The sequence below is a fragment of the Periplaneta americana genome, chromosome 14 (assembly GCF_040183065.1).
Source record: "Periplaneta americana isolate PAMFEO1 chromosome 14, P.americana_PAMFEO1_priV1, whole genome shotgun sequence".
Lineage (NCBI taxonomy): Eukaryota > Metazoa > Arthropoda > Insecta > Blattodea > Blattidae > Periplaneta > Periplaneta americana.
Window position 1 is genome coordinate 116120852 of NC_091130.1, and position 19562 is coordinate 116140413.

Genomic DNA, 19562 nt, shown 5'->3' on the forward strand with positions numbered 1-19562 from the left:
AAATGAGCGATATGGTGCTGTTTCATCAAATGATTAGTCGCCATAGAAACGTCTATCTACCACATAGTTTCTAAATGTTCCAGGCAAGGCCCATAAAACAATGGTTTTTTTTTCTTTCTATATTTCAGAGGGTTAGGGAAAGGATACCGAAACAATTGCAAGCGTTTGACATTAGTTTCCTAGTGGTTGGAACGCCAAGTACGACTAGTAACAGGGTTATGAACCCGCTGTTTACATTGTTCCTGTGTTGTTACTAATTATGATAACAGTGGTGTTTCTGGTACGTTTAGTAATGAGGAGTACACCTACAAATTTTTGCTCTATGGTGAAACACGGCAAAATGCAACTGCAGCTCGTAGGCTTTACTGGCAGTGCTTTAAAAGTGATGTTAATGAATAATAATAATAATAATAATAATAATAATAATAATAATAATAATAATAATAATCACACACTACAAATCTCTTTCAGTAAATTGTATTTAGCCACGGATCTAAACCAGCGACAATCGCCATCGCATTGATTTCATGAAGGCATTGCCCCTGTAATGTAGAAAATCCTTCGTGCCTTCTGTTTGATGACTTTTCTATATTTTTTAAAACGGCGCAGATGGGCTACCTGGTGTAACACTCCCGGTATATCTTGACCGATAGCAACCGTTAGATTGGAAGTGGTTAGTACTCATACCTACAGCGCATGCGTTACACCTACATTTAAATTAGTTACAATACTTCAGTTGTATTAAACATACATACATACATACATACATACATACATACATACACAAAATCTTCTGTCCAAGGGCAGGTCTTTTACTGCAAACCCAGCATTCTTCAATCTTTCCTGTTTTCTGCCTTCCTCTCAGTTTCCGCATATAATCGACTTATCCTAATGTCATATATTATTTCATATCTTCTTCTACCCCAAACTCGTCCCCCGTTCACCATTCCTTCCAATACATCCTTCAGTAGGCAGTTTCTTCTCAGCCAGTGACCCAACCAATTCCTTTTTCTCTTTCTGATCTGTTTCAGCATTATTCTTTCTTCAACTCTTTCCACACAGCTTCATTTCTTATTCTGTCTGTTCACTTCACAAGTTCAATTCTTCTACATATCCACATTTCAAATGCTTCTGTTAATTTCTCTTCATTTCTGCGTAAAGTCCATGTTGCTGCCCGATACAATGCCACATTCCAGACAAAACACTTCACTAGTCTCTTCTTTAGTTCATTTTCCAGAAGTCCGCAGAAGATGCTCCTTTTTCTATTAAAAGCTTCCTTGGCCATTGCTATCCTCCTTTTGACTTCCTAGCTGCAGCTCATGTTTTTTTATTTGGTTATTTAACGAAGCCGCATCAACCACTAGGTTATTTAGCGTCGATGAGATTGGTGATGACGAGATGAGGCCGAGGATTCGCCATATGTTACCTGGCATTCACCTTATGGTTGGGGAAAACCTCGGAAAAAACCCAACTACGTAATCAGTCCAAGCGGAGATCAAACCCGCGCCCGGCCACAACTTCAGACCGGCAGACAAGCGCCTTAACCGACTGAGCCACGCCGGTGGCAAAGCTCATGTTACTGCTTACAGTACACCCCAAGTATTTGAATCTGTTCACTTGCTCTACTGTCTCATTTAGAATTAGCAAGTTTACATTCTTTATTTTTCATCCTATGGCCATGGTTTTCGTCTTGTTTGCATTTATTTGCATCCCATACTGCTCACAGCTGTCATTTAGCTCCTGTAGCATATCGCTTAGTATCGTCTCCTCTTCTGCTAACAACGCCATATCATCAGGAAATTTTATGCACTTTATTCTTCTTCTTCCTACTTTCATCCCTCCCATGTTCTGAAAACAGTTCTTTACCAAATCCTCCAAGTAGATGCTGAACATGGTATATGATAAAGGGCATACTTGTCGTAATCCTCTCTCGACTTCACTTCCTTCTTTTGCTGTTTAATTTTACAATATGATAGTAAACGGTTAGTAAATTAAAATAAAACTCGCCGATTTCAGTATAGTCCGTAGTTTCTTTGGTTACGACTGTATGATCCATAAAGGAAAGAGTCTAATGCTTTCGTTTTCACATGAACGAGCAATGGTAATATGCACAGTTAAGGGAATGAACAGGTGAAATATTCAAATTATGCATTTGTGATGCTAATGGACTGAAATTTTTACCACAGAGTGCTGATATGTATTTAAAACATCCCTATAAATTTCATCAATGTATCTTAATTAGTTTTGAAGAAATTAATTATTTACCAATTAATACTAATTAATATTTAAAAAATGCTGCATGATGAACACTTAACATTATGAATTTAAAAAAAATATGGAACAGTTCCTCTAACAATAATAAAACATCTATCTCATGATTTTTAGTTAGCACTTCTTAGTTTCTGAGAAAGAAATTCAAAACTGGGTGAGTGCCAATTTAAAGAAAAAAATTAATTTCATGCATCTTAATCAATTTATATCTTGGCAAATAATAAATATTTTAAAAATCCATGTGACAGTCTTTTTCCTTTAGGTAATGTGGGCTTGTGGTAAAAATTTCATCACAATTGGTTAAATGCATCATATGGAGCAATTTGAACATGTTAAAATGTAATAAAATTTGAAAGGGAGAAAATCAAGTTTTAAAGTACAACACTATGTTTGAGTACTTACACGTTATGGAAATTGCTTAAAACCCTCCTGCCTGATATGTTGACCTCTCCTGCTGCTTTTTCCTACTTTCAGTGACACTTTTTGACAAACGTAGCTTCTTCCTGCTTGTTTTGAAGTTCTCACTGGTTGAAGTAGCCACTTGCTGCAGTCGAAGCTTGTCTCTCCTATTGCCAATTTTGTATGCTGCAGGAGATAATTTCACTGTTGACACTAAATCTCTCATGGAAATGTTTGCTGTACAACCCATGTTAAATTCAGTCACAGCAGAAGTAACAGCCACTTCAAGTTTTTTTTTTGATACAAAAATTTCTTTTGGGCACTTCCGCCATATCACACTATGAACACTTTCATTCACATTTTGAGTTTTTCCTGCAGTGCACTTGCTAAGAAGTTCATCACTAGCTAGTCTACAGTACACTGGCATGATTTTAGCCACAACATCAGGTCGCAGCACTGTCTTCATGGTTTTCAAGTCATGCTTCGGAACAGCTTCTTGCTTCGCAATGGCCCGGTTGAAGAAGCACCATGACTTTTCACCACTAGGGCATCTTGAATGCAGGGGCTTGTCATCCGTGGACATTGCATGGTCAAGTGTTGCATAGATGGCTTTCTTCATCTTGTTTACATCGGGGATATTATCAATAATGGCCTTTCTGTAGTAATTTTGCAGTCGAGGTATCATTTCTGCAGTCAGAGTTCCCTTTTTTTTGCCTCCGATTGAGGAATCTGTCCCTCTCCATTCCCTAACAATATTCTGTAGACCTTTACCTACTCTCTTAGCAACGTGGTTCACACATTCTTCTTTTCTAATGTCAATGCCTTCACCATAAACTTGAAGCTGCTGAAGGTGATGGTGTGTTTTTGCATCCCCGTCAGACAATAAGGTTGTGTACCTCATATTACACAACCTAATGGACCGGGTCCAGAGAATTTCTGCAGCTTTCATTTCCATGGCATTTGAAGATCCATAAAAATTTTTCTCACAAACACCAGCATCTTTGTGACTTTGATACCACTGTTTATATTCGTCACTTGCAACATCCATTTTTTTGTTCTGTCTTTTCACAAGTACTGCAATATTTTGACATTATTTCAAAATCTAACACTAGCCCTGTTAAAATATCTATGACTAAACCTAAACCATACTTTGATGTATGTCCACGCTTCATCCATGTGCCATCGTATGACACACCAATATTTATAACATCACTATCACTAATAGAACTGTCCACTTCCATGTGAGCTCGTCTAACTGCAGAGTGAGCATTTCTCAACACATGTTGTCTAACAAGTTTGTTTTCTTCCGTCAGTTTTATCAGGTGAGAGTTGAAGGATGGTGAGCTCAAACCTGCCATACCCATAGCCATACAATGTTGTTCCATAGCAGAGTGTCCTTTTCCCATGGTAACAAAGGTGTTGACCATTCTCCTATTTACATCGAAGGGAGGTCGAGTTGACTCAGTGTTACCTACCTTAGGGCTTGTATACATTTCATTCAACACTGTGTTGCAATTATAACACTTCACTATCACTTTAAATGCAAAGCCTGATGGTTCAGTAAGCTCAGCTTTTGCACTATCCATTCCACATTCACCACATTTTACTCCTTTATACAGTTCACTCCACAAATTTACATGCACTAATGTGTAGTCTTCACTACACTGGGGGGCACTTATATTTGAATTCTCCTGCAAGTTGCCATATTTTATCAACTTTATCTCACTAGCACTTTGTTTATTATTTGGTTCTTTTGACACTTGATCTTCATTATCACCAACTAGGCCTAACACATTTTCTTGTTGCACACATTCCACAATAGTTTTGGCATTCTTCCACCTTATATTTGCTAAATTTTTAGCCCTATTAGCATATTTTGATCGTTTCTTGCCCTTATTATGAATGTCACTTAGTCTATTCATGTTTAGAAAACTAAAACTATGCCTAAAATGCTAAATGTTGAGTTATACACGTGGTCTTGAATGTTATTGTGACGATTCCTAACCTAATGCACTTATACTAACTTATTCACACTAATATATACAACTAATTGAATACAAAATTAGTGTAAAACTTTAATAACATTCTAAATAACACGAAATCAGCAAAACAAGTATGGATATTCACGTACAAACGCACAAACTCGAGAAGAAACGATCCACAAACAATATTTTGCCGTTCACAGTTTCAAAACAAAGTATTTGCAGGGCTGACAGGCAAGCTGATAGTGTATTCAGGAGTGACAACAAACTTAATTTCACTAGATACACACCAGAAAAAAAACTAGCCCGCTTTATTCAAATTACAAAGCTCAACATAAACTTTAGAGCTGACAGCTCGTTTAAAGGGCAACGAAGCACGTGCAAGCAGACACTTAAACGTCATGTGACACGATTTAAAGGGCTCCCAAATAAAAAATGAGGCCATATTATGAAAGTGGAAGGTTTAAATAAAATTATGAACATAAAAACAAAAATTTGTATTTTTTTCCATTTTTCCACATTTTTCACCTGTTCGTTCCCTTAACTTTAGATAATGGTCTACAATCCCGCTCTCTAAATTATTTCACTGAATAGTACGACATCTGTCACGAAATTTTATAACATAAAACATTTGTTTCTCTTAATTTTGAGGAATGACTTAAAGAAATCTCATTACATATTATACAAATTTAATAATCTTGTATTCGAGAGCATTTGTTTTACTGAAGAAATATATGGACGTAATAACGGAAATGAATTTGGAAACAAAATTGAAGTTGTACCCAACAGAGACATACTCTTCACAATATATACAACGTTGAAATGTGAAACAATTGATAACTTATTGACTTACACCATCGCAATGGAAACTTTAAAACTTTAATACTGCACCACCATGATGAAGGATAAAATCATAATTTCTAAAATAACGATAAATTTTACCATTGTCTGCAATATTAAATAACATTTTAAGCTACAGCAATGTAGAAATTTTAGTTACAAAAATAGACTTCAGAATAGTGATTTGTTAAAATTTGTGTCATCTAGTTATTCAAGAAAGTTAGAACATGTAACACTGAAGAATCTTTCTAAATTTTATGCTTGCAATCGAAAATTACAAGACGTAAAATTTACTCTGTCACACGTTAAAAGTGTTAAAATTGTTTAAAAAGGTATTTACCTTCGACAGACGGCCCGTTTCGACGCTATTTGTCGTCGTCTTCAGTGTCTCTTGAACCACTCAAGACACTGAAGACGACGACAAATAGCGTCGAAACGGGCCGTCTGTCGAAGGTAAATACCTTTTTAAACAATTTTAACACTTTTAACGTGTGACAGAGTAAATTTTACGTCTTTTAACAAAGTGTTAACGAGAACTTTAATCAACGAAAATTACAATTCTTCTGCTGTAACAGAAAACTCACAAGAATTTATTAAATGTGTAGCAAAACCAAAGTTGGACTAAATTGCAATAATGTGCAACGAAAATGTGACTTTACATAAAGGTCAAGTGAACTGTGGGTGGAAGATAGTCGTAAAACAAGAAGAGACTCAGTGGCCTCACTCATATTGACAAATAGTGAGAACTGCGTGGAAAGACATCTTCATCGCCTCAATGTAAGATATTCTGAAAATGCTGATATTATTATTGTGCAGTACAACGACCTGGATCAGTAATAAGAACAACGGTGGTGTGAAAAGGGACAAAGGAAAAATCTGTAAGGTGATTTATTATATAAGTGTAATAATAACTGCCAGCATATTAAGGAATGAATATATTTTGGGAAATCTTCAGAATTCAGATGGTCAAGACATATACAGAGAAAAGAATTGGCTCAAAAACTAGCAGAAACTAACTAACTAACTAAACAGAATATAATCGTCTTCTTCTAAATTAAGGGTGTAGACTACTTGGGCACAAATGACCCCTTGTGCACCCCAAAAACTGGAGATTAACCCACATGACCGCAATGTGTTATCAGTTTTGCTGTTTTGCTGGGACTGATTTCTTCAGAAGAGGCAATGTTTGCTTCCCGAGATAACATTGCCTGATTGGCTTAGATCTGGGCAATCCAGCAAAATGTGAAATGATAATAAATAAAGAAACAAGAAATAAAAAAGTTACCTAAATTCATGTCAAAAATATTATCCATCGTACCGAAAGTTAACTTAAACTTTAGCTATCGTGTATACATTTATATGCATGCATGCAGGATATAATGGGGTAGCGTATCCAGTTCTTTTCCTCCTTACAACAGTTATGGAACACATGTTATCAAGAGTGTTCAACCTACAGTATATGTACATTTGTCAAAAAAAAAAAAAAAAAAAAAGTGGCCTCACTCGTGAACAGCGAATATTTTCAAAGTCCACTTCGGGTCGTGGCGATGTTACACGATGCATGTGCTTGTACAAGCAGTTCCGGAACTATGAAAGTGTTCCATATCTGCGCCTCACAGACCAGCGGTAGAGTGCTTGTTTAATGATTCAAAGGTTGTGGGTTCGGGCCTTGTTCAAGTTTTCATTTTATTTTTTAAACGTTCTTTAGCGATGTAAATGATATTCAAATTATAATTTACATCCAGTTATCGTTCTTTATGGATATCACGTTATTTATATTTTGTTATCGTTCTGTAGAGATATGAATAAAATTCAAGTCATCATTTGTATTCTGTTATCGTTTTATAACGTTATGAATAATAATTATTACTGTATTATTGTATCTCCAATGGAGGTTAGCCCTATTTTACATATGTATGTCAGGGCTATAGTTTTATACACAAAAAAGATAAGCATAAAGAGAAATGGAAAAGAAAATTAAATTAGCTTACGCGATGTAAACAAAACATAAACAATCCGTAAATTAGGCATTGCGATTGCAAAACAAATATCAGTTATCAATTTGAAACATACAAAAAACATTAACAACACACATACGTAACACTTCTATAACACAAATATGCAGCTTTCCGTACCATACATCATAAATTAATACACAATAGTCACACAAACACATTCAAACTATAATTACGACATTGCGACGACATCAAGCATCTCATAACTGACTCACATACATAACAAATCAAGCAACCGTTGCAACATATACACTTCAACATAGTAACCACACTTTTAAAAGTTACAAATTTGGCTCCAAGAAGAATAAATAGGACACTGTTACTAGTTACTATTCTTCTACAATTTCTTAAATACATCTGTAATAAATCTGTGAAATTCCGATATGAATAATATTCACGTTTTTTATATTGTTATCATTCTTTAGCGATATAAATAATATTCAAGTTATCATTTATATTCTGTTTTCCTTCATTAGCATTATAAAATAATATTCAAATTATGTATATTGTTATTGTTCTTTCACAATATAAATAATCTGTATTTTATGTAAATAATTATTATAACACAAATAACCATCTTTCTTTGTAAAATAGGTTATTTTATTTAGATAATTAAATACGTATTATATAATATCTTATATTAATTAAACAAACCCATATTTATCATTCATATTCTGTTATCGTTCTTTAGTGATACTGTATAAATAATATTCAAGTTATTTATATTGTAATCGTTCTTTAGCGATATAAATAACATAAATATAATATTAGGTTTGAAAAAATCCAGTTGCATAATACTGGTATTAGTTTTTCTTTTTGTATTATTACATTTTACTATCTTGAACCACAATAAAATGAAAAGGAGTAACGAGGAATTGAACCTGAGACGTTGACATCTAAATTCCGACGTTCGTCCGCTGAGCTACGAGGGCAAAAGTGTGGAAACATTTTCGGAAAAATTGGCCCAATCACACTTTAAGATTTTCTGATGATTCGTAGAAGCTAGTCCAGGATGCGGGGGGCAAAGGCTAATTGAAATTTCCCGGTCTCTGTTCAGGTCAAACATCCTGATAGAATTAATATTTAACCCTTGCCGTGACTTTCGGTGAAGTCCGGAGGGCCCAATTAATCAAATTCACTCTCCTCATCTCCACGCTTGGGCCCCCTGGAATTTAATAAGATGCGAAAGAGATAGTGGTGTGCGGAAAGCAACGGGATGTAACCGCATTTAGGCCTATCCTTCCCAAGAAAAACTGCAAACATGAACAAAGGAAGCTTTTAATAGAAGAAGAAGGATCTTCTGCGGACCACTGGAAAAAGAACTAAGGAAGAGACTAGTGAAGTGCTTTGTGTAGAGTGTGGCATTGTATGGGGAAAGAACATGGACATTACGACGAAATGAAGAGAAACGAATTGAAGCATTTGAAATGTGGATGTGGAGAATAGCGGTGCGTGTGAAGTGAACAGACAGAATAAGAAATAAAATTGTGTTTGAAAAAGTGAGTGAAGAAAGAATGATGCTGAAATTGATTAGAAAGAGAAAAAGGAATTGGTTGGGTCTCTGGTTGAAAAGAATAATAGACGACATTAGGATATGTGCATCATATGCGGAGACTAAGAGGAAGGCAGAAAATAAGAAAGATTGGAGATTGCTGGGTTTGCAATGAAAGACCTGCCCATGGACAGAACACATGTATATATGTTCAGAATGCCTGGAATATCGTGCAAAGACTAGTCAATTCCATGCCCACTCGACTGCAAGATGATCGAGATAAGAGGAAGATAGACTAAATATTGAATTGTGGCTTTTTGTTTTGTTTTTTGAACGCTTAATTGTTTGAATATTTTAAGGCCGACGCCAGTAAATTTGTTATGTTTATGCCACGAAAGATATTTTTATTGAGAATAAAATCTTTTTTCTTTCCATTTGCAGCCACAATATCATAATGATAAAGTCATGGCATAATATATTAATGAATCTGATGTTAATTACTAAAATAATCATAAAAGAGAAAGGAGCTTTTATGTATAGTTTGTTTCTCTCAAAAAACAGAACAAAAAAGAACATAAAAAGCACGAGGTTGTAGACGAACACAGGACTTCATGATTAAGAGGCCTGAACGCTACCATTACGCTCTCGAATAACACACAGAATACTTCAATTATAACTGTAGATATCAGGCAACGTGGTCCAACAACATGTAACATCGCCTGTCTCCGAATTGTAGCGAAGATACCCGAAGGGACTTTGTTTCAGGAGAGCGGCCACTTTTTCTTTTGACAGCTGTACATTGAAAAAACGCACAGGTGCGTGTGTGCACACACACAATTATGTAAATCAACAATAAGTATTTCTGCATAACTTTAATCTTCAATTATTCTGGAAGACTAACTTTCTTGGAGTCATGTTGGATAAGTATCTTACTTGTCTTTTTACACTGATGACCTTTATAATGCTTTAGACTCAATAAGGGGGGCAAAGACTAATTGGGATTTCCCGGTCTCTGATCGGGTCAAAAACCCTGATGGAACTGATATTTAACTCTTGCGGTGAATTTCGGTGAAGTCCGGAGGGCCTAATTAGTCAAATCCACTCTCCTCACCTCCACGCTGGGGCCCCCTGGGATCTTTTAAGATGCGAAAGAGAGAGTGGTGTGCGGAAAGCAGTGGGAAGCTACCGCATTTATATATCCCAAACATCTTGCCAATTTAATCATGTTGAATTCGTCCCTAGTAAAAAATTCCGGACGTAAACTATCCCCCCAATCGGATGTCCGGGTGGGGGATACTGGGGAAGAGTTCTTCATGATGCAAGCGAACGAGGACAAGAAAAGAAGACCGATGACAACGGGATCGATGAAAGTGGAGACGACAAATCTACCAGGTAAGCTGGAAAACTTGAAGGAAGCAATGAGTCTCGGAAGTTGATGAAATATCGTATTTTTCTTAGACAACACAGACATTGCAGGATACAATATAAACTCGTTTCACTTCAACACGAACCAATATAGACTACTTTTATTTTGCGTTTATTTGCATTTTTTAGTATTTCATTGTTTACTGGTCACTTTTTAGGAAATGTTCTACTTTTTGTTGGACTATTGCTCTTTTCCTCGTTTGAACGGACTTTTTTACGGTGCAATCATAGTCTACATTCCAGAACCTATTGCAGATTGCGACATGCAGAAATTTGCAACAGTCTTAACTCCTGATCACGTGTGAAACGTGACTGCCCCCATTTAACGTAGCAGAACAAATACTGCAGCCACAGTCCTCGCAGTCAGCATATATATCTTACAAGTGAAGTGAAGGAGTATTGATAGAGAAAGTGCTGCTTCTATTGCAGTTTCTCAAGGCTTGCTGCCTGATCCTCATTAAGGGGTGCCAATGAAAGCTTTTCAATTTTGGCAACAACAATAAAACGGCTAGAGAAAAGAGACTAGAGCATTCGTTCTGCTGTCAAAAGTATTAAAAGAACATTTGCAACAGTGAGTAGGAAAAAATTTGACGAGAAGTTAAAGAGAAAATTAAATATATATATATATATATATATATATATATATATATATATATATATATATATATATATATATTGGGAAACAGCATTGGGTACCAGTCAATGTCCACATTCGAGAAAGTTCTGCAAGGTGAAAATACTGATTTCAGTGTTTTTTATGAAGATTTTTCAGCAGCAGATGTTGGTCACTTCAAGTATGTGTCCAATGTCTCCATGACGTGAGTTGAGGTAAAGAAGTGTTTTTCAATGTACAGGAATGTCTTTCAAGAGAACCGGCAATCCTTCAACCTGAAATTCTACGAATTATTATTATTATTATTATTATTATTATTATTATTACTATTATTATTATTATTATTATTATTATTATTATTAATATTAAGGGCAGTCTGTGTCATTTTCCTATGATTTATGTGTCATCAACTTCCGAGTCATAATTATAAATAATTATAGAAAATATACCCTCCACCACAATGCACTGATTTCTAAGTGAGTTAAATAAACATTTATGATTTATGCAGACTTTGCTATTTGCTAAGGAATGGATTTTAAATGTCCTATAAGACCATACTAATGCGAACAAGGTAAAATGTTTGAGGAAAACTAACTTCAAAGTATACAATTTAGTTACATTGAGTTTGCATTGCTTGACAGGTTCGGTTGAGACCAGGAGCCTGGTAGACTTACGGACTGCTATGGAGAGGGAGAATACCATCTACAGACGCACCATCATAGATGTAGACGATGCAGGTAATATTCAGAATAATGACGAAGAATTACGCTCTGTTCACAGTGACTATAATAAGTCAACTATATCCATCATAATCATAATCGTCATCGTCATTATCAACCAGAAGATGGACCAATAAACCCGTTCCGATCACACAGGTTCATATCCACGCACCTTGCCATCTCCTCGTAGGACGACACACATCACGATATCCAAATGGTTGCAAGTTTTTTACTATCTTCGTCAGCCTTTTGTCTTCAAGGATGTAATCATGCCAATTTCCTATTTTCCAGCTACACTCAGAAATCTCATTTCTGCAGACTCTATATGTCTCTTATCAGATCTTCTCAGTGTCCAATTTTGTTACTACTCGTATTACTATTCATAAGGGTTATTATTAGTCTTCACGTTGAGGTAAAGTTAGAAAGTTTAGCGGTACACAGTTACACAGTTCATCAAACGAATAAATTTTGTCCATTTGCAACCACTTAATTTGTTGCTGCTCAAATCTCTGAACGTACTTCTGCCACCTGTTAGCAGGATCCATTCTTGTTGAGGAATAAAACTGTCTATTCGTTACGGTAAACCTGGAAATATCCTTATTTAAAGGAACATCTATTTCGGGGGTATTCTTGCACATTTCCTTCTCTGTCTCTAGAAACATGTACTAGATATAAATCGTTTACTTCAAAGTGTTTGAACACAATTGAATGCTGTGTTGGCGTGAAGACATTTCGTGGTATACAAAAGCTTCTAGCCACATAACTTATCTTTTTCAGTTGGAAATTTAAGAACTGTAATATAGCACTGTCATTTACAGCACTCTGATAATTGCTTGAACACACAGGCATACAACATTTGGAAGTCATCTGTAAATAAAACAATATGGATAAATTAATTTCATTTTTAAATAAAAGTCTTAACTTCCTTTATTTCATTTCAATCAGTTTATTTTTCTTTGAAGTTATACCTATATTACAAGCAATTGTTATTACGTGCTTCAATGTTTATTTCTTTTTTCACTTTTACTTTCATGATTATAATAGCTTGGTGACGTACATGTTGTCTTGCTACTGTCCGTCTGAGTAGTTATGTCACACGGTTCTCAAAACGGGAGAAATCACGTTACAGGTATTTATTTAACGGGGTCCTTTCCTTTAAGTTATTTTAAACAGCTGTATAATACTACCTAAACTTCCAATTCTATACAGCAAATATTTGCAGAGTAGAACCTAACAGCTCAGACACTAGCCCTTACAGAGAGGACAGGAGAAACGGGATGCGATATAACCATTCGGCTGGACAGTACATATATTTTATCCTATTCATAGTTAGCAATCAGTGTATTACGAAGATTTCAACCAAGAAGTACATTGCCTTTCAGCAACAAGTGACAAGCCGGCAAAGCCGATGATGGTGTACGCTGCCACCCAGACCTCGAGCAGCGACCACTTGGAAGGAATCGAGCAGGAGGAGATCGAGAGGCACGAGAAGATGATGAAGAAGGAGGGCCTGATGAAGCTGTGGGAGCTGGAGGTGCATCTGTATCACTTCCAATACGAAAAATATGAAGGTACAGTGACTGTTTACATCCTTTCACAAGCAGAATCCGTGGATACGCAGAGTAGCGCAATCAGCTAGTTGGCCGCCATTGTTATTCCATTTCAACACGCTTGAGATAGAAACATTTAAAGTAAGACTCAATTTGGACCAGTGTCCGTGGCCATTAAAACTAAAAATATATGATCCTGATTTAAGCTACATTTATTCCCTCTACAACTGTATACGGCAAATAGCGTGCGCTGGAATAAAAAAGGCTGATTTGTCGGAATTTCCGGCGCAAAGGATTGCGGTACTCTGGATGTACACGGACTCCGTGCACAAGTTCAGGAGACTTGAATTCTTATTGGTAGCGAATAGGGCATTTATCCAGTGGTGTCATTCAGCCAGCTCACACCAATCGCCCGATTCACTTGTTTGAAGTTAAAACAAATTAGGTTCTCGACAGAAATTAAGAACATTAATATGTTCAATATTTTAACACGGAATTCTGTAACTTTGTAACATGACAGTAAACATAATCATATCAAATTATTAAATGGTTCATTCCTACACAAGGGTACAGGTAGTCAGAACAGGAATGCAATATCGATGGTTTTGCTTAAAAGGGAATCAAGTCAAAGTTTTGAGAAAACTGCATTTTAAAGCTTTAAGTTGCTGTGTAAAAATCAAAGGATCGTTGAATTTAATCCAAATGCAAATCATGTTTTATATATACTGTAAGTTTCAAATTAAATTGTGTTAATTGAATTTTTCACAGAAACATGAAGCTTTAAAATTCAGTTTTCCAAAACTTTAAATTCAGAGTTGTTTCCCTTTTGAACTGCCCGTCGATATTATGCTTGCAGGCTTGAAACCGATCTGCAATTATTTTGGCGAGGCCATTTCGTACAAATCCACACCACAGGAGCAACAGTGAGTGGTTTGTAAAGCTAAGAGGTGAGCTGTCTGAAGTGCATTGGCCCCTGTGGCTTATGTTTCCACCTTGACTGTCTAAGCTCAAAATTTCATGCTACGCCACTGATGAATACAAATTTTCAGGATGGAGTTATCATCAGTTGCAGATAAACAGAAATTAAAAAAATAGTTTCATTGATTTTTGAAGATGATCTAGTTTTAACAGCACCTACAGAAAATATTTTACAATACTCAGTACATAATTTAAATATTATTGCAAGAAATATAACATGGAAATATATACAGAAATAAAACAAAGTTACGGCCTTCTGCCGAAAATACCCTGACACTAGTAAAATATGTTTAGAAGGCAAAATTTTAGAAAGAGTTAATGATTCTAAATATCTTGGCTACAAATTAATATTTTTGATAATGATTTGGATATAATGAGCAAAATTGTAAAATACTCCAAAACTGTGGGAATAATCAACAACGTGCAAGACGGAGCCTGGTTGGTAGTTGGTAGCCTGACCGGTTACCTAGTCGGAAGGAATGCCCGAACGTTAAGAAATGGAGACGTGCAAGACGAGGCCTGGTCGGTAGCCTGTTAGCTCGTTGGTAGCTCGTAGAATGAAACACCTCATTTTTCCAGCTACCAGCCACTTAATTGTCTTTAATGAGCATGCGTCCGTACTAGAACTTCCTCACGTGCTAAACGCCTACTGTTCGTCATTTCGACGCGTATAATGGATTGGGAAAGATAATTTCAAATAATAATAATAATTTCAAATAATAATAATAATAATAATAATAATAATAATAATAATAATATTAATAATAATAATGTTTATTGCCAGAAAAATACAACAGTCTACAAAGAAATTGTAAATTTACAACATTCTAACATTCCTCTAAAAAGAGTGTTCTCGTGCTCAGGGTAGAATTCGATACATAATGAATGTAGACGCATAAATTACAACATAACAGCATCTAAAAATTAATCATTACTCATAACAAATTGCTTACATACATTTTTAAATTTCAAAGTGTTGGAGATAAATAAATTTGAGTATTTACTTATGCCTATTAATTTGTTACAAATTCTAGAGCAGATATTAGTACTTTGGTTGAAAGCAGTGCTCGTTAAACACTTGGGTTCCAACAAACGTACTGTATTCATGCTTTTGGTTTCGTTCGTGAATATATGATCTGAAACGAGCGATTTTCATATACAAAATTTAATAGTGCATTGATATACGTAAATTTTATGTATTTTCAAGACTTTAAATTCTAAAAACAATTTTTCGATAGGATAATCAATGTTTACAAATTTTGAAACAGGCTCAACCCGACCACCAATGCCCACATCTTATTGTGAAATTGTGAAATGAAGTAGGAGCTGAAATAGTTACTAATAGGCCCTAAAGGTAAAGGTAGCTCCTCCACATGCCATAAAAGCACATCGGGGGCATGGAGATAGAACCCCATGCTTTCTTGATCTTGGCACTAGAATGAGGTGGTGTGAAATGGATACCAATAATAAGTAACTTCGTAAATGAATAATTGACATTTTAAAGAAAGTGACGATTTTAGAAACAATATAATTACCAGTACTGACATTTTGGCAATTAAGACATATTATTTAATAATAATAATAATAATAATAATAATAATAATAATAATAATAATAATAATAATGATTTATTTAACCTGGCAGAGTTAAGGCCATACGGCCTTCTCTAACACTCAACCACTAACTTTATGAATGCTATCTGTGTATCAGAATGAACTACATCGTCGGCTTAGAGTGTAAACCTGTTAAATCCATTTTTTTGTCTAAAAGTAGATTTTATTACCATTTGAAAGGGGACGAGACGACGAATCGCGTTGCAAAACTAGCTATGCACAATTCGACTCGTAAGCGTACATATACGTGTGTTGAGTAAAACAGCCAAATCCACTTCGTTCAAAGCTTGCTGCTAACTCCATAGCGACTGTCCGTGTGGATAGTGTGTTCGACCTTTTCTCGTATCCTCGTGTAGTCAAACAAGTTTTGGGTGTTTATTGCTGTTATTCAAGCTTTAGATTACTGAAATATGGCAGAGGTGTGTATCATAATTAGACAGTGGATGCGGGATGACTTAAGGAAAAGTGAAGTTGTTTCGTATCGGAGTATATGGCACGTGCCGCGTCGTCCGTGTTTTGTGTACCTGGTGAGTGCAGCAGCGTACATAACGAAGGAACCCCGGTCCACATTGCAACGCAATGTGTGCAGTTGAGTTATCTTGCTCTAGTATTTAGTACGAGTTGAATAGTGTAGTGCTGATCCATTCATAATGTAAAAGTCAAAACGTTAAATTCGCTTAGAGATACGAAATGCAATTAAGAAGTATGAGAGTGACATTTTATGTATTAACTAAGACAATATCGTGTGTAATGTATGTAAAATTGAAATAAAAACCAAAACAACTCAGGCTATAGAGAAACATTGCAACAGTACATCGCACAGGAAATGCGTGAAATGAAATCTGAGGAACCGTCGTCGTCGTCGTCGTCGTCGTCGTCATCATCATCATCATCATTTAGTTGTGCGGGTCTGAACGACACGTGCAACATGATGCTCAGTGTAAATATTCCTCTAAAGAAAATCAGTGATCCCCATTTTGGAGTTTGTCTTGAGAAATTCTCTCGATACAAAAACTGTTTAAGCGATAGGCGAAGACGATTCAGCTTCGACAACTTACGAGAATATATCGTCGTTTACTGCAACGCTGGTAATTGCATCAATGATGACGAAGACTTGAACCTGCAAGGTATGTACCACAGTACGTTATTTTTATTTTCCTTCTGACTGTAAGGAGATACAGTAGCATGTTGACGTAATCTGTTTACGTTTAAAACCTGTTGAGCCAATGGTCTGAATGAAAAAAATGTAACATACAGTAAATGTGCACCTACATTCAACGGTAAGTCATCCCGGAGCCACTGTTTAATTATAATTGTTCAATTACTCTTTAGTGTCAAAGTAATTAGAAATTCAGTTAGTTTTCGATTTCAAATTTTTAATTTTCTATGTACTGAGATTAATAGTTTCTTTCGGTGCATTTCAGTAGGTCTACTTAACAAGTATTTTGCATGACGTTTGCTGCTACATACTGCATTATTAATTTTATTAGTTTATTTGATTTACGTTTTCTGCGATTCGAACATGTGATTTCTATTGTTCTAGATATCTTCAAACAGTTGTAACCATTGTTAGGCCTATGGAACAAAGTTTCTTTCGGTTGAACATACCTAAATGGAAGTAGATTGCATCCATTCCACATTGAACGGGCTCCTGTTTTTAGTTGGTTATTTAAAGACGCTGTATCAACTACTAGGTTATTTAACGTTGATGAGATTGGTGATAGCGAGATGGTATTGGCGAGATGAGGCCGAGGATTCGCCATAGATTACCTGCCATTCGCCTTACGGTTGGGGAAAACCTCGGAAAAAACCCAACCAGGTAATCAACCCAAGAGGGTTTCGAATCCACGCACGAGTGCAACTTCAGACCGGGACGCAAGCGCGTTAACCGACTGAGCCACTAATATTCTTCATTACAGTCGTTCAAAACATGCATAAAAAGATTTTGTATGACTTGCAAATGCACAGTAAAAATATGAAGATGCATACGAATCCTCACCCTATTAATATGACATTCATTGAATGCCTGTGAGTGCAATGACACATGGTTAACGACCAAGTTTATTTTGCTTCTTGCAGAGTTCGCTGAAGACATCAAGGACAGGCCAGATCTCTTGAGGGCAATGATGTGGTGCCGCATGCCAGATGCCATATCAGATTCCTCGTCAGATGCCATGCCAGTTCCCATGGAGCACCCGTCATCATCATCATCATCATATTCATATTCATATTCATCATCATCATATTCATCATCATATTCATCATCACCATCACCACAACCACCACCACCATCACCATCACCATCATCACCAACACCATCATCACCATCACCACCACCATCACCATCGTCACCACCACCATCACCATCACCATCACCATCACCCTCAACATCATCATCATCATCACCACAACCACCATCAACATCATCATCTTCACGATCATTTTCACCATCATTATCGTCATTTTCATTATCAGAAGAAGAAAAAGAAGAAGAAGAAGAAGAAGAAGAAAAAGAAGAAGAGGAAGGAGAAGTAGAAGATGAGGTGAGAGTGTCCTGCTGGTCCGGTTTAAGGCGCTTATTTTGTCGTCTTTTTAGGCGTAAACGCGTATGTAGGCCCACTTGTATATTTTTGCGTCTAAGAGCCATTTTCAGATAGATCATCCTCGGCGTGTTCTTATGTTTCCTTCCCCACCTGTTCATAGTTAAGCAATTCTAGTACCTTAATAGTAAATTATGAGCACTACATAATGTTACCAACCATTTTGTTTGGCGGCCTCTTCCTTTGTGTGCTAAAATTATGTCTGCATCACACGCTCCGTCCCTTGGTTGCACTCAATGTGGCGGTAATTAAGCACGTGTGGTCGCATTTCCCATTGACTTCTTTCGTTTACCGATAGGCACATCATGTTTATAAATGTTTGGAGCTGTATATTATGAATTATTCATATTTTTATGGCCAAGTAAGAAGAAAGAGGTGTACTTTCTTCTTGGTTCTTATTTTTTTTACACTTCCCTCCCAAGAAATCTCTTTGGTACTTTGTCTGAAACTACATTAAGAACTCAGCCCTAGCTTGCCTTTTAATAGAGAAATATGATAAAAAAAAATTGAAATATTTTTTATAAACTCAATGTTTGGCGGTAAAATCATGACCACTTAACCAAACCGAACAATCGAGGGCTCAGAATAACAAGGTTCTATCTACTGTGTTGTAAATTTTACAGGACAGCATTTTGTAAGTTTGTCTAGAAATAAAATGGAAATTATTTTTATTGACTACTCTGGTTTGTAGCTTCGTAAATGAGTTATTTATCATTTCGTGAACCTAAAATGTTCGGAATAATATTATTTTATGTTGTACTGAGTTGAAATAAAATTCTTGTTCTCAAATAGAAACTTGTGTATCCAAATTGATGTGTTTGCAGTTTCAATCTTATTTTCATTAATATATTAAACAAAAGGAATCGGTTATTTTTTTAAAGATATAGTAAAATTCCGCATATAGATCTTTTAACTTGAATTTTTACTTCATTTTTTTAAAAATTCCAATAAGTGAATTAACAAATTCAAAAAGAATGCTGTTCAATCATATGACTCAACTTTAATGCATGTTTATGTACAAATTAATTTGAATTAAGTAATCATATCCAACTACTCAAAAAACAA